Here is a 14,709-nt window from a genome sequence, read left to right on the forward strand (position 1 = left end):
ATGCAATAAGAACTACAGTGCTATCTAGTGTACTGGTCTTTGTGTTGCTTGTTGTGTTAAGTTTGCAACACGGGGGTTTGTTGTTCTGTGCAGGTGTCGTATTAGCCTGTCCCGCCATTGGGTATTCAAAGCTTCCACCTCAGATTGAAGCTGGTCCTTCTGTCAGCACCGCCCTGAGCCAGTGCCACCAACTGGACTCATCCACCTCAGCCCGAATGGGCTAGGCGAGCTGGGTAGCACTTCCAGAGACCACCTTCTGGGCAGGAACAGGTCAAAGTGCTGTGGACTCACAGCTTAGAGTTGTGAGCACTGGATTCACTTCCACAAGAAGACAGTCATCCTACAGCAGAGTACAGCAGAGTACAGCAGAGCATAAACGACTCGGAGAGCAGCTCTGTAGAATGTCTTCTTTATTCTATCTACAACTATAATACACAACTATATACAGAGCTAAATGAGGTCTAAACGAAAATGCCGAACTGCACTGAGTGTCTGCAGCTGCTCTTAGCAGCAACTTTACAGAGATAACACACTCTCTTTCTCACACTCAGTCTCTCTCTCTCACTTTGATGTGAGCCTGGAACGGAATAAGTAGAGAGCAGAAACCGCCCCCTCCTCTCTGGAGAATCAGCAGAGAACATCAGCAGATTCTTGGATATGGGAGGGGTGAAATCTCCACACCTTCTGCCACCTCTAGATGTTCCTGGGTATACATTGCAACCAATTCCCAGTAGGCCTGCTGGCACCTATCGGCTTTTATCGCCTCTGCTGTTCCTTCTGGGAAATTTTCCATCAGGGCTAGGTTATATGGTGTGCCCCCGAGGTTAGGAGCCTAGCCTCCTCTCTCGCCAGCAGTGATGTTTCCTAGGAAGTCCATCTCCTTTTCACCTGATTTGTATTTTGTTGTGTGTCATACCAGTCTGGGTGGGCGATCACTGCGTGGCCATTCTGCTCCCTGGGGACTGGCATGACCGAGGTGTCCTGTCTGTCCAGTTCCGCCATCAACTTTGCGGTCACACCTTCTATACTCGGCTGGTCAGTAGGGACCAAAGTGAGCTGGCTTGCGACTGCATCATGTTGTTGTTTAGTCATTTAGTCGTGTCCGACTCTTCGTGACCCCATGGACCAGAGCACACCAGGCACTCCTGTCTTCCACTGCCTCCCGCAGTTTGGTCAAACTCAAGTTGGTCGCTTCGAGGACAGTCCTACCATCTCGTCCTCTGTCGCCCCCTTCTCCTTGTGCCCTCCATCTTTCCCAACATCAGGGTCTTTTCCAGGGAGTCTTCTTTTCTCATGAGGTGGCCAAAGTCTTGGAGCCTCAGCTTTAGGACCTGTCCTTCCAGTGAGCACTCAGGGCTGATTTCCTTCAGAATGGAGAGGTTTGATCTTCTTGCAGTCCATGGGACTCTCAAGAGTCTCCTCCAGCACCAGAATTCAAAAGCATCCATTCTTCGGCCATCAGCCTTCTTCATGGTCCAGCTCTCACTTCCATACATCACTACTGGGAAAACCAGAGCTTTAACTTTACGGACCTTTGTTGGCAAGGTGATGTCTCTGCTTTTAAGGATGCTGTCTAGGTACTCTTTATTTAACGAGCAGAGAATTATAAGGCAAAATTGATTAACAGGAACCACAATGTCCCTCCCCCCCATTGGCTAGCTGTCGAAATCCAGCGCTTCTGATTGGTCGGCTGCCGGTAGTATGCAAATACAAAGTTCATTCATCATAACGTACAGAGTTCATATACACAGGGACAGAGAGACAGGGTTTTCGTTTATTAGAAAAGTGTGTATGTTGTGTTTGTACAATTTTGACGGAAAGCTTTCTGGAATCATTCTGCTCTGCTATGAGAAAGTAGAAGGGAGCAACCAAAGAAACAGCTCTCAAACAAGTGCCCCCCCCGCCAATTCCATAACAGTTCCAAATTTTTAAATTGAAAAATAAAACAAGTTTCTGTCTGCATAAGGCGTTTCTGAATGTTCTCTCTCCTGTGAGGGTATTCAATATATTTATACAACACCGTAAATTTGAAATCTGGCTTCCCTCCATGGTTTTCCCAAGGGTGCCTTACCAAAGGAGCTTCTAAAGTCTGTTCTTTAATTCTTGAGATATGCTCTATTATTCTCACTCTGCTGCTCCTAGTGGTACACCCTTCATTTGCCTTATTGAATTCACATTTAATTACAAATAGACCACGGTTATTGTGGAACAGTTAGGAAAAGGTTTGAGGGGAAAGGTTTTCTCTCTTGGGAATTTCAACCTCTTTAGAATTTAATGAAAGGCCACACACCCTGAAGTCATTTAAAGTGTCCGACTATGATTGGTTTAAGTCAGGAAAGAGGATATCTGATCTAGTCAATATCTCCTCCGTGTTTTTATTTATGGTAAATCCTATTTTAAGCAGTACTTCACACCCCCGGAATAGAGGCAATGAGCCAAAACTTATAAATAAGTGTGGTGGTCCCGAGGGTTAAGCGTGCGGCGAGGTCCGAGGTCGAGGGCATGGTATGGGGGCTGTCCGTCAAGGCTCAAGCTGGGTCCAAGGCAGGGAGTCGGGTGAGGTCAGGAACTCTGGCAGGAGAGCAGGTGCCGGCAGGAACAGGCTACCAACAATGTTGCTCCCACAACCTGGGACTGAGCTGGCTGGCTTTTATCTGCCCCGAGGCATAGGGCGGCCCCGATCCTCTGGTGACTCGCCTCTCCTGGCCTGGAGGCAGGCACTCCTCCTGCGGGAACTTAGTTCCCTCCGCCTCTCTGCCCTGAGCCTCTGCAGCTCAGGAGAGGCTGGAGGGTGACCGGACCCAGAGGCAACCTCAGCTTCCCCTGACGGGGCTGAGAGTGGAGCACCTGCAGGCAATGGGTCCTCCATCACCTCAGGGGCCAGAGCAGACTCAGCTGGTGCCTGCACCTGAGGATCCAGCACAGGTGAGGACCCTTCGGGCTCAAGCCCCAGCCCCAGCTCAGCTGGTTCTGGAGGCGGGGACTCCTGTGCAGGCTGGGATTCCTCAGCTTCAGCCTCCAAGTCCGAATCCCAGGCCATCGCACCAAGTTTTTTTTATCGCGTAACTAAATTTGGAATATTTCAGAGAAATTGCCCATGATTCCTGTGGAAGGACTTTTCTTTGGAGTTTAAACAACTCTTCCCGTCTCACTAAAGAGACTCGCAGTGGGGCTGCTGCAATTGTAAATCTAGGGTAACCCCTCTCTTTTAGAAAGTATGGTCAGATTTTTGGACACTTCTTAATAATCAGTTTCTAAACTGCAATTTCTTTTTAGCCTTTGATATTGGCTGTAACAGGAATAACAGGTTTGGAATTGCCCAAGAAAGATGTTAAACTATTTTTGTATGCCACAACTGCAGCTGGTATTTTGTTAGCTAAAAAGTGGAAAACTCAAGAATTACCAACAGCAGAAGAATGGCAGATGAAGATGATGGGTTTTATGGAGCTAGCCGATCTAACCGGAAGAGTCCGCGACCAGGAGGAGGAGGAACACCACGAAGAATGGAAGAAATTTGATGATTATTTAGCTAAATTTGTTAAGCAAAGCTAACTGGAAATAGCTTCCAGATACTTAATGGGCTTAGGATTGTATTTATGTTAACTGATAAAATAATAGATTTAATACAAGGAGGAGGAGATTTAAAGATGTTAATGTTTAATTTAAAAGGTATCAAAATTGGGATTTGGAAAACCGTTATAAGGATATGCAATGAAATTCAACTAAGGGGAAACGAGGAGGTCGTTTTACAAAGTAAATAACTGTTATTTTCAATAAGGTTATGATTTATGTTTGTTATGTTTTGTTTGTTTTGTGTTTTTGTTTGTCGTTGATATTGTAAAAACTAATAAAATTTTTCCAAAAAAAAAAAGATATTGCCTATAGGGCAAGCTTTTCTTCCTTTTTAAAAATGTATTTATTTGGTTTTTCAGATACAAATGCTACAGCCACATATCTAACATGCAAAATAAAAACAAGATTCCAAGGAACTTCCCAGACTTCCCCTCTTCCCCTTTGTGGGTCCCGTTGTTACTCGTTTCCTCCTGCGTCTTCTATGACAATCCAAACCTTTTGTGTCCAAAATTCACTATTCAACTACAAAATTCACTATTCAACTACAAGTGATATTCCAATCCTACTAACGATTTTAACTGTCTATATTGAAAAGGACAAATAAAACGGCTTCTCTCCCTTAAGGGAGGCAAAGGAGCCCGTGTAGCAAATCTCTAGGTCTCCCAACGGTCAGAGAAAAACAGAATAACCAAAGCCAGGGCCGTCTTACCCATAGAGGCTAGTGGCGCAGGGTGCCAGGGTGCCAAGTTTTGGAGGGCGCCAGGGAAGAGGAGACAGAGGCTGGACATGGCACCTCCCAGCATCAGCTTGCCGCCTTCGCCCGCCTCTGCCATGCCGTGCCGAAGCAGCGTCGTGCCCGTAGCCTCCGTCTGCCATGGCCACCGTGGCACGAATCGGCCAGCTGAGGCGCCACCTCTTCCCCACCGCCCGCCTCCTCCAGCCCCACCGGCAGTGCTGTCCTCAACAACTCTGGGAAACGGGGTGAGGGGCAGAGGGCGCTTTGCACCCTGGCACCAGATATGTTTAAGACAGCCCTGACCAAAGCAAATGATGGAGCAAAGTGGCTGAGATGCCTAATCCTTTACTACGAGTGTCAGATTCTGTTGTGGTTGCTCGAGAGGAACTAGGCAAAACTCCGACCAGTCTTTTCCAGGCTTTATTCTTGGTGCAAACTATTTGCAGTGAAGAGCGTTGTAAGTTCATGTCCGGCTCAATCGCTAGCAGAATCCGGGAGTGGAAAACCCAAGAATTACCAACAGTAGAAGAATGGATTTTTCAGAGCTAGCCGACCTAACCGGAACAGTCCGCGACCAGGAGGAGGAGGAATTTCAGGAAGAATGGAATAAATTTAATGATTATTTAGTTAAATTTTTTAAGTTAAATTAACCGGAAATAGCTTGCAGATACTTAATAGGCTTAGGATTTTATTTATGTTAAGTGATGAATTAATATGCTTAATTATATAAGGTGAAGATTTAAGGATGTTAATGTTTAAGTTAAATTTCATAAAAATTGGGATTTGGAAAACGGTTAAAAGGACATGCAATGAAATCCAACCAAGGGGAAGCAAGGAAGTCACTTAACAAAGTTAATAACTGTAATTTTCAATAAAGCTACGATTTATGTTTGTTATGTTTGTTTGTCTTGTGTGTTTGTTTGTTTGTTTATAATATTGTGAAAACCAATAAATTTTTTGTAAGTTCATGTCCAGCTCAGTCGCTAGCAGAATCTGGGAGTGGTCGGTTTTTGTACCTCCCCCATCAGAAAAGTCGCGTCACCCCCAGCCTTTTCCACCCCTCCCTGCACCGAAGACTACTGCGCAACATGGACGCTGGCAAGGGCGCACTTTCTGCCTCTCCAGTTTGCTCAGGCTCGGTGTTAAGGCTCTCCCTAGCATCCTCTGGCCCTCTTCTCCAGTGGAGGTGGGGCTTTCCTCCTCACTGGAAGAGGAACTGCTTTGCAAGATTTTCAGAGGCTCATTATTATTATTATTATTATTATTATTATTATTATTATTATTTAATACCCCACCCATCTGGCTGAGTTTTCCCAGCCACTCTGGGCAGCTCCCAATCAAGTGTTAAAAACAATACAGCATTAAATATTAAAAACTTCCCTGAACAGGGCTGCCTTCAGATGTCTTTTAAAGATAGGATAGCTGCTTATTTCCTTCACATCCTTCACAGGGCGGGAGCCACTACCGAGAAGGCCCTCTGTCTGGTTCCCTGTAACCTCACTTCTCACAATGAGGGAACCGCCAGAAGGCCCACGGAGCTGGACCTCAGTGTCTGGGCAGAACGATGGGGGTGGAGATGCTCTTTCAGGTATACAGGACCGAGGCCGTTTAGGGCTTTCAAGGTCAGCACCAACACTTTGAACTGTGCTCAGAAACGTACTGGGAGCCAATGTAGGTCTCTCAGGACCGGTGTTATGTGGTCCCGGCGGCCGCTCCCAGTCACCAGTCTAGCTGCCGCATTCTGGATTAATTGCAGTTTCCGGGTCACCTTCAAAGGGAGCCCCACGCAAGGTTTTCGGAGGCTCCCTATAACACAACTGCCCTTCCGTCTCTCGCCTCTGAGCTGATGGCAGTTCCCTGACAACAAGCTATAGACTGCTGCTGCAGGGTCCCGACCAATCTCAGAAAGGAGGAAGGCGATAACCCCAAACGAAAGGAAAACAATACGTTTGTACATTTAAAGACAGGTTTTCAACAATTTAATGACGGACTCTGGTACCAGATATGTTGCTCTGGGAGACAGATATTTGGGGAGGGGAGCATAAAACATAAATCTGAACAGTGGAGAACACAAAAGAGATTGCCCATTCAGAGAGACACTTAAATTACATCAGAAATCTGGGCTTAAAATATTCACTACACAAAAGAGAGAGAGATGTTCCGGTTATTGTGTCACGGTACGACATCTACCTTCCATTCCGGATTAGTTTGTGTAGGTGTTTTTCAAGGACCAAGAGAACTCAAACACCGACAGGAAATAATGCCACAGAGACGGGCATGATAATGAACGCAATAAAATGGACACAGAGGCACTAGCGTGGTCTACAAGTCCTGGTCAGCTGCTTGAAAAACTACAGGACTATATGGGGACCACCCTGCCTTATTTTAAAGCCCCTTGCTGGAATCAACGCCCCCCCCCCTCAAAAGCAACTGAGTGGCGATTATGTACTACACAACAGCACGTCTGCAAAGGGCCCGAGGAGATTCTTGTTGAAAATGCAGCGGATCCACACTAGGTAGTTTCTGAAGGGCTTGATGTTGTCCGAAAAGGTGTGGTTCTGATGGGACAAGGTGTAAGGCACGTATGTATTTTCCCCTTGCTCCTGTATCCACACTTCGTATTTCACTTCCCTGACCTTCAGGTACTTCAGGTTCCAAGGGATCTGCCAGGACACAGAGAGTTTGGCTTCGCTGGCGCCCTGGACTGAGGTTTGGCACTTGGCACCTCTGACTTTGCCCGGGTAGAGGCCGCTGGGCCACGCCTGCCTCTTAGGCCCAGGCTTCGTCTTCACGGTCTCCCTGACCACCTGGATCAGGGAAGCAATGTTGACTTCCGTGTCCTGGTAGATGCGGAAGAGCCACTCCGGGTTCCGGCAGCAGAGGTGCCGGGGAACCTCGCTGCTCTTCAATATACGGTCCTGCTCCGCCTTGTCTAAGTGGGCGATTCCTCCTTGATCCCAGGGCCTGTCTGGATAAGCGACCGTGTTCTCCTTCTCGGTGTTCTGCCAGGCGACGTACTGGAGGTCCATGCCAGGAAGGGTACACAACGTTTTGTAAGGTGTGTAATGCTCAGGGTTTATGGCGTACGGGAATAGCTCCACCACAGTGGCTCCCCTGGGAAGGAAGAGGGACATTGCGAGCTGCGCTCCGTGCATGCTGACTAGCATGGAGGCGTTGCTGATCAGGCGCACGATATCCGAGAATGCGTGGTCTTCGATGGAAACGGTAATGGTTTTCATCTGAAATTCCTGGGCGAGCGCCAGAATGAGTTCCGCCTCGTTGAGGATTATCCTGTTTATGGTTCGGCTGAATACCACAATATATTCTTCAGCGGGCATCCCTTCCAAGCTTACGTTCAACTTCTCGGTCATGAATTTGGCGAAGTGGCGGATCTCGTTCCCGGAGACCAGGATGTTGGCTTTCGGCCCCTGCGGCTGGACAAACCCATACTGGTACCAGGTGGTGATTTTGGACAGCCCCACGTACGACTTGGTGAAGCAGAGGAGACGGCCCAGAGTCTTAAGCTGCTCTCTTAACAGCGGCTGCTTGCTGCTCAGCAGTTTGTACAGCTCAAAATGCAGGCCTTCGCTAAAGCCTTCCATGAAAAACAACCTGGCCTCCTGGTCCAAATCTGGGAACTGCTGCATGGTGTAGAAGATTGGGAGGAGATCATCGTGAAAAACATGCATCAGGTTGTCCGGGTTGAATCGGTTGAGGATCAGGGCCACGTCGGGGACAAACACTGGCTTTGGCATAAATTTAAGGGCCGCGGCTGGCAGTTCTACGAAGTTGAAGTACTGTGTGTTGTGGTCTTCCACCGAGGAGAGATCAAGTAGGGCAGGCTGGAATCTCCTGGAGCCCAAGTTGGGGAGCATGATGGAGGAGTTGCTGTGGAAGAAGATGAATTCCTCAGCCTCCGTGGAATAGCAGAGGGATTCAAAGCGGCAGATCCGATCCGTGTGGATCTTGCCGGCACACACCATCCTGGTGCCATCTTGCAGCAGGTCTTGAAGAGCGGCCTGGTAGTCAATGCGGACCTCAGAGAGCTCCTGCGTCTGCCGAGTGAGGAGCAACTCCTCTTCCAAGACAGAGACATGGTCTTGCAGCTTGACGTATTTCCACAGCACAGCCGCAAGGACACACACTAGCAAGGCGTTAAACGCGGACGCTATGTTCATTCTGGAGCCAAATCTTATCAGGCGGGCAGGTGGCGGACGCAAAGGAAGAGGGAGGCATCATCAGTCCTCTTCAACATTGTGGAACGAGTTCTAAAGTAAGAGGGAGGAGAGATAGAAAGCCAGAGAAAAATCAAATTCAAGCTTTGTAATGTTCCCGTAGTCAGTCAGTCAGTCAGTCAGTTTTATTGCACATAGCCAAAGGCTGCAGCAATGTACACAGAATCATTCAACAATTAAAAGAAAATACGCTAGATTAATACAAAAAACTTAAAACATTTATATTACCAAGACATTACCTACTCTAAACAGAGCTATAAAAATACCTTAATATACAGGTTAAGACATTAAACAATAAAATTTATAGGCTAAAATCACCACATGGCCACTAATATATTAAAAAATAATGTTAATTAATACAATGTGCAATTATATTTGGAGTTTGGTGATAAAGACAGAATATAGCTTGATGTAGATAGGGTCAAATAAATTCATCTCCTTTACAGTTGGTGGCCACCTTGGCTATATAATTTGCTCTGATTTTCCTAGCGGCAGTTACAAAGAGTGCTACACGCCAGGTCACTTACTTATCTGTGTCTGTGAGGAGATATAAAATCATGTCAGAGGGGTTCTGGCCAGGGGACCTTGTCCTTATAGGTGCTAAAAATCGTTCTCTGGCTTAATGATATAAGGGGCAGCGCAAGATATAATGCATAAGGTCCTCTACTTCAGGACATCCCCTAATGCAAACACGTTCGTTTTTTGGTATGCCTCTGTGTCTCCCATCTCTATAAGCAGAGTTTATTGTATTTAATCGTAACTCTGTAAAACCTTTCCGAAGTTGTGCAAAAGTCAATTCATTAAAATAAGGTGTATGTTCATTATTAAAACATAATGGGGCGCATGTATATATGTACATAGAGTTTAGGTCGTTTTTGGTTGCCACTGCCCTTATGGTTCGTTTAAAGATATTTTTCTGGGAATATAAGGGAAGTTCTTTGATCCTCGGTCACTGAGAGGTCATATTTGCCCAATAATGTTCCTGTAAAAGGTAAAGGGACACCTGACCATCGGGTCTAGTCGTGGCCAACTCTGGGGTTGCGGCGCTCATCTCGCTTTATTGGCCGAGGGAGCCGGCGTACAGCTTCCGGGTCATGTGGCCAGCAGGACTAAGCCGCTTCTGGCGAACCAAAGCAGCGCACAGAAACGCTGTTTACCTTCCCGCTGGAGCGGTACCTATTTATCTACTTGCACTTGGACATGCTTTCGAACTGCTAGGTTGGCAGGAGCTGGGACTGAACAACGGGAGCTCACCCCATCGTGGGGATTCGAACCACCAACCTTCTGATCGGCAAGCCCTAGGCTCTGTGGTTTAACCCACAGCGCCACCCGCATCCCAATGTTCCTGTTAAGTTCCATTTAAAAAAGAAAGTAGGTTGATATATTTCTCAGCTTCGACGCAAAGAGGAAGATGTGCAGATAAAACTCAGTCCTTTTTTGGCTGCACAAAACCGATTCCTCTCTCATTTTAGCAGTGCCACTCTGTTGCGCAAAAGCACACGTCACCCTGTAGAATGATGCACAGATGCAACTGAACGGCTAACAAACAGAACATTATTTGCTAAGCTCTGTCTTATGGGGCAACAAATTTCTGAATTTGTGGAGAGAGCGCACAAAACCATTCGCTACTTGAATTTTGAATGACAGATTCCTAGGAAGACCACACGATTCCCCCCCCCCCCAAAAAAAAATGTTGGGGTCATCTCCAATAAATGCATTCATCCCACATGAAGGTAGGAGCTTCTAACATAAAGAACAGTGTACCTTGTCATGCAATTAAATCATACACATTCATAGCTAAGCAGTGCCTTTTTTTTCCTAAAAAAAGAGGTGCTGGTAATCATCATTAAAGTAGATGCCACACTTTTTAACAACAAAAAAGAGGTGCCAGTACTGCATATCCTTGAGTACCCCCTGCAAAAAAAGCACTGTAGCAAAGAGACTTTAACATACCTGCCAATACCTGCAAATTCAAAGCGTGTTGATTTCAGCACTTAAACACCTGGACTAGCCTCATATTCCTTGCAGTTTGCGGTTGTGAAAGAAATATTACGACTCGTGCAGCACGTTGGCGACTAATAGACACACAATAATTACCAAAATGATTATACATTCTTTATCAATCTTCTGAGAAAAATACGCAAAGCCACAGAGACTTGCAAACTTGCCAACCGAAGATGAACTTATAATGTCTGATTTCAATGGATTTTTCCAAGTGCAACTTGATTCAGTCTTTTGTTTTCTTTATCTTTTTAGGTAAGTTCATGAAGATACCAACAAAAAGTTAAGTTTGGTGTTGTTCACAATACCGAGAGATGCTAGTGGAGTTGTAGATGGATGTTAATGAAGTTGTAGACAAAGAAGTTGTAGACAACAGGGTGCCGGCGTTTTGCACCTGTTTCTCCCTAGCAGTCCAAATAATTTAGAGGCCAATGCAGCCCTTTAACCGGGGCTTGCAGGTAGCCCACTACCAAGTTAGTTTTCCGGGCTTCTTCAGTGGTCTAATCTCAAAGCCTTGATACGTATATTGATGTTCAATTTCATAGAGAATACTATTTCTTGCCTTAAGCTTAAGAGACCGATTTGCTGAAAATGAAACAAACAAACAAACAAAAAAATTAGGGACTTGTAATATCTGCATTTATTTCAATCACATCGCTATTCTGTATGGTAAAAGCTCAAGTCACAACATTTTCCAATAATGCGAGAGTTCCTTAGTTGTTGCTTTACTTTGTTCTCAGTAACGGATGCATAGCAGGCCTCTTGTGTAATGTTCAGGGTCAATGAAATGGCAAATAAGGTAAAGGTAAAGGGACCCCTGACCATTAGGTCCAGTCGTGACTGACTCTGGGGTTGCGGCACTCATCTCGCTTTATTGGCCGAGGGAGCCGGCGTACAGCTTCCGGGTCATGTGGCTAGCATGACTAAGCCGCTTCTGGCGAACCAGAGCAGCGCACGGAAACTCAGATGGAAGTTAATGAAGTTGTAGACAATGAAGTTGTAGACGACAGGGTGCCGGCGTTTTGCACCTGTTTCACCCTGGCAGTCCAAGTAATCTAGAGGCCGCTGTTCGCCCCCAATGGGGCCCTTTAACTGGGGCTTGCAGGTAGCCCACTCCCAAGGTAGTTTTCCGGGCTTCTTCGGTGGTCTAATCTCAAAGTCTTCATACGTATATTGATATTCAATTTCATAGAGAATACTATTCCTTGCCTTAAGCTTAAGAGACCGATTTGCTGAAAATGAAACAATAAATAAATAAATTAGGGACTTGTAATATCTGCATTACACGCGGGTGACGCTGTGGGTTAAACCACAGAGCCTAGGACTTGCCGATCAGAAGGTCGGCGGTTCGAATCCCTGCAACGGGGTGAGCTCCCGTTGCTTGGTCCCTGCTCCTGCCCACCTAGCAGTTCGAAAGCACGTCAAAGTGCAAGTAGATGAATAGGTACCACTCCGGCGGGAAGGTAAACAGCATTTCCATGCACTGCTCTGGTTCGCCAGAAGCGGCTTAGTCATGCTGGCCACATGACCCGGAAGCTGTATGCCGGCTTCCTCGGCCAATAAAGCGAGATGAGCGCCGCAATCCCAGAGTCGGCCACGACTGGACCTAATGATCAGGGGTCCCTTTACCTTTATTTTAATATCTGCATTTATTTCAATCACATCGCTATTCTGTATGTTAAAAGCTCAGGTCACAACAGTAATGCCAGAGTTCCTTAGTTGTTGCTTTACTTGTTCTCAGTAACGGATGCATAGCAGGCCTCTTGTGTCATGTTCAGGGGCAATGAAATGGCAAACACGGCTCAGCAAAATGAATATAAAGTGGTACACACTGGAACAACATATATTCTGCACTGCTACTTCATAAATACACTGATGGGGGTATGAGATGGCAGTGACCTGGCAGGAAATAACTCTTGGGGTCATGAGGACGAGATGGTGGGACAGTGTTCTCGAAGCTACCAGCATGAGTTTGACCAAACTGCGGGAGGCAGTGGAAGACAGGAGGGCTTGGCGTGCTCTGGTCCAGGGGGTCACGAAGAGGCGGACACAACTAAACTACTAAACAACAACAGCAACAATCTCATATTTGCTCCTTGTCTTCACTACCTGGAAAATACTGCAATATAAACAGATTTAGACCATATTTCCCCCCATTAAAAGGACTGGGTGTTAACAGCCAAGTCAAATTTCAGATTCAGTGAAATAAGACAGGAACTCTACCGGTGCTAAGATATGCATACTAATTTCCCTTCCCTGTTTCAGGAGCTGTTCTCAAACACTGACATTTCCATGCCCAACAGTTAACATCTATCCATCAGAGAGAAATGGAACCCTTTTATAATTCAGCAGCCCTCTAAAACTTATCCCATTCCTGCGCCTGCCATGATCAGTTGTGCATTTATCCTTCGTGAAACACTTACCGTGTAAACTGTGCTATTGCCTGCACAGCTCATCTAGCCCAGATGCAATACTGGAGCGTAGCAAGCACTGTAGATCTCTCTCTTTCCAACAAAAATCAATCAATCAGGATTTTGCACTCAAATCAGGATCTTGCAATCCCCGTAATGCCATCAAAACAACAGCTTAATAAGAACAGAGGAGGATTTATTTGCACGTCCAGAATGACAGTCTAGAGACAAACGTTTGATTCCAGAACTCTGGCATAAGTGGCGGTGATCAGGCAAGCGTTCCCGTTGCCACTGGCCGCCCCCGAAACCTGTAACCCCCTCTACCAGCTAGGCGCCAAACCTCTCCCTTCCCCTGCCATGGAAGATGTTGCTGTTTTTGCTGGGCAACCTAGCAGTTCGAAAGCACGTCAAAGTGCAAGTAGATAACTAGGTACCGCTCCGGCGAGAAGGGAAATGGCGTTTCCGTGCGCTGCTCTGGTTCACCAGAAGCGGCTTAGTCCTGCTGGCCACATGACCCGGAAGCTGTACGCCGGCTCCCTCGGCCAATAAAGCGTGATGAGCACCGCAACCCCAGAGTCGTCCACGACTGGACCTAATGGTCAGGGGTCCCTTTACCTTTAGAGTACTGCAGCAGTCCTCTTCTCCTGGCCTCAGAAGTGCATTCTCTGTGCAACTTTTTCCACGCAGAAGCTTGCAGGAATCGAAGCAAAAGGGTCCCCTCTGCCTGTCTTGTTTTTGTTCATGCAGGAAAAGGCAGGTGCATGAAACTGGGGGTCCTCGCATGCGCTCCCCGGTTTACAGCCCTGGCTTTTTCATCAGCCACAGCTCCCCAGCAGAACACAAACTTGCTCATGCTCAGTGCTAGCATGGTGGAGCAAGCCATTCTGACAGCAGCCCAGATGCATGCTGGGGGTTGTAGTTCCCCTTACCCTCCATATGTTTGCCTGGTGTTATCCAGAGAGGAAAGAGGAAGAAAAATACACAAGCAAAGGCAATGATGGACAACTCAGTTTCCGATTTCGGCTGAGTGGCTGCAGGTGTGTTCTTTTAATTCTGTTTGGTTGTTTTTGTTTTGAACTTTTGGCCACACAATGCATAATTACTCTTTAATGAAATCCCCTCTATTCAAGACTGGATCCAAAAGCTGACAGAATATGCCGAATTAGATGGTCTATCAGAAAAAATAAAGACTAAATCAAAACAGGAATTTGTTTCAGAATGGGAGGTTTTCAAAGAATATTTGAAAAATCAATATAGTAGTTTAAATTCTGTTGCAGCATTCGAGGAACTTCAGTAATAGTTGCAAGGTAGATATAAGAAATTAGATATATTAAGAAAAAGTTTAATTATGATAAAAGTGTGTATTGGCAATAATATGGAATGGACGGGAGGTTGGGTCTTCAGTGTTAAGACCAATATATGTTTTATTGATTGTTAAGAAAATTATGTCTCTGTGGTTATTCCTGTGTGCAATTTGGTATTTGTGTTTTTTCTTTTTACTTGTTATATCAATAAGAATTAAAATTTTAAAAAATGCATAATTACTCTGGACATTAAGATGTTAGTGAAGATATAAAATTAAGATGCATCTTATGTTTTTGATAGCTGAACTGTTCGGTTAAAAAATCAAACCATGTAAAAAAAAACACCTCAGTTTCCGATTTCAAGCAAGAGATCACAGGGATTTTAGACCAGAACCTCTTTCTCAGCTCCACTGAGCAGACAAATTACAGCATGTATTATGATGTGGTTT

At 45.9% G+C, this 14,709-nt stretch overlaps 1 pseudogene across 8 annotated transcripts; it reads right to left on the reverse strand.

Annotated features, from left to right (window-relative positions):
- Window positions 1–6,271: 6,271 nt before the first annotated feature.
- Window positions 6,272–13,834, reverse strand: LOC309325961 (protein O-linked-mannose beta-1,4-N-acetylglucosaminyltransferase 2 pseudogene; annotated as a pseudogene). 8 transcript variants are annotated; one of them, XR_014161560.1, is made up of 3 exons: window positions 13,572–13,800; window positions 12,969–13,130; window positions 8,963–9,081 (listed from the first exon to the last, which is right to left on the reverse strand). The product of XR_014161560.1 is annotated as a protein O-linked-mannose beta-1,4-N-acetylglucosaminyltransferase 2 pseudogene (transcript). The 8 variants fall into 8 exon arrangements; XR_014161562.1 differs by lacking the exon at window positions 8,963–9,081 and adding an exon at window positions 10,980–11,130 and having other exon boundaries at window positions 12,969–13,049; window positions 13,572–13,833; XR_014161563.1 differs by lacking the exon at window positions 8,963–9,081 and adding an exon at window positions 10,980–11,130 and having other exon boundaries at window positions 13,572–13,832.
- Between the last annotated feature and the right edge of the window lie 875 nt (window positions 13,835–14,709).

The sequence above is a fragment of the Podarcis erhardii genome (genome assembly GCF_964252035.2).
Source record: "Podarcis erhardii genome assembly, chromosome: 12".
NCBI lineage: Eukaryota > Metazoa > Chordata > Lepidosauria > Squamata > Lacertidae > Podarcis > Podarcis erhardii.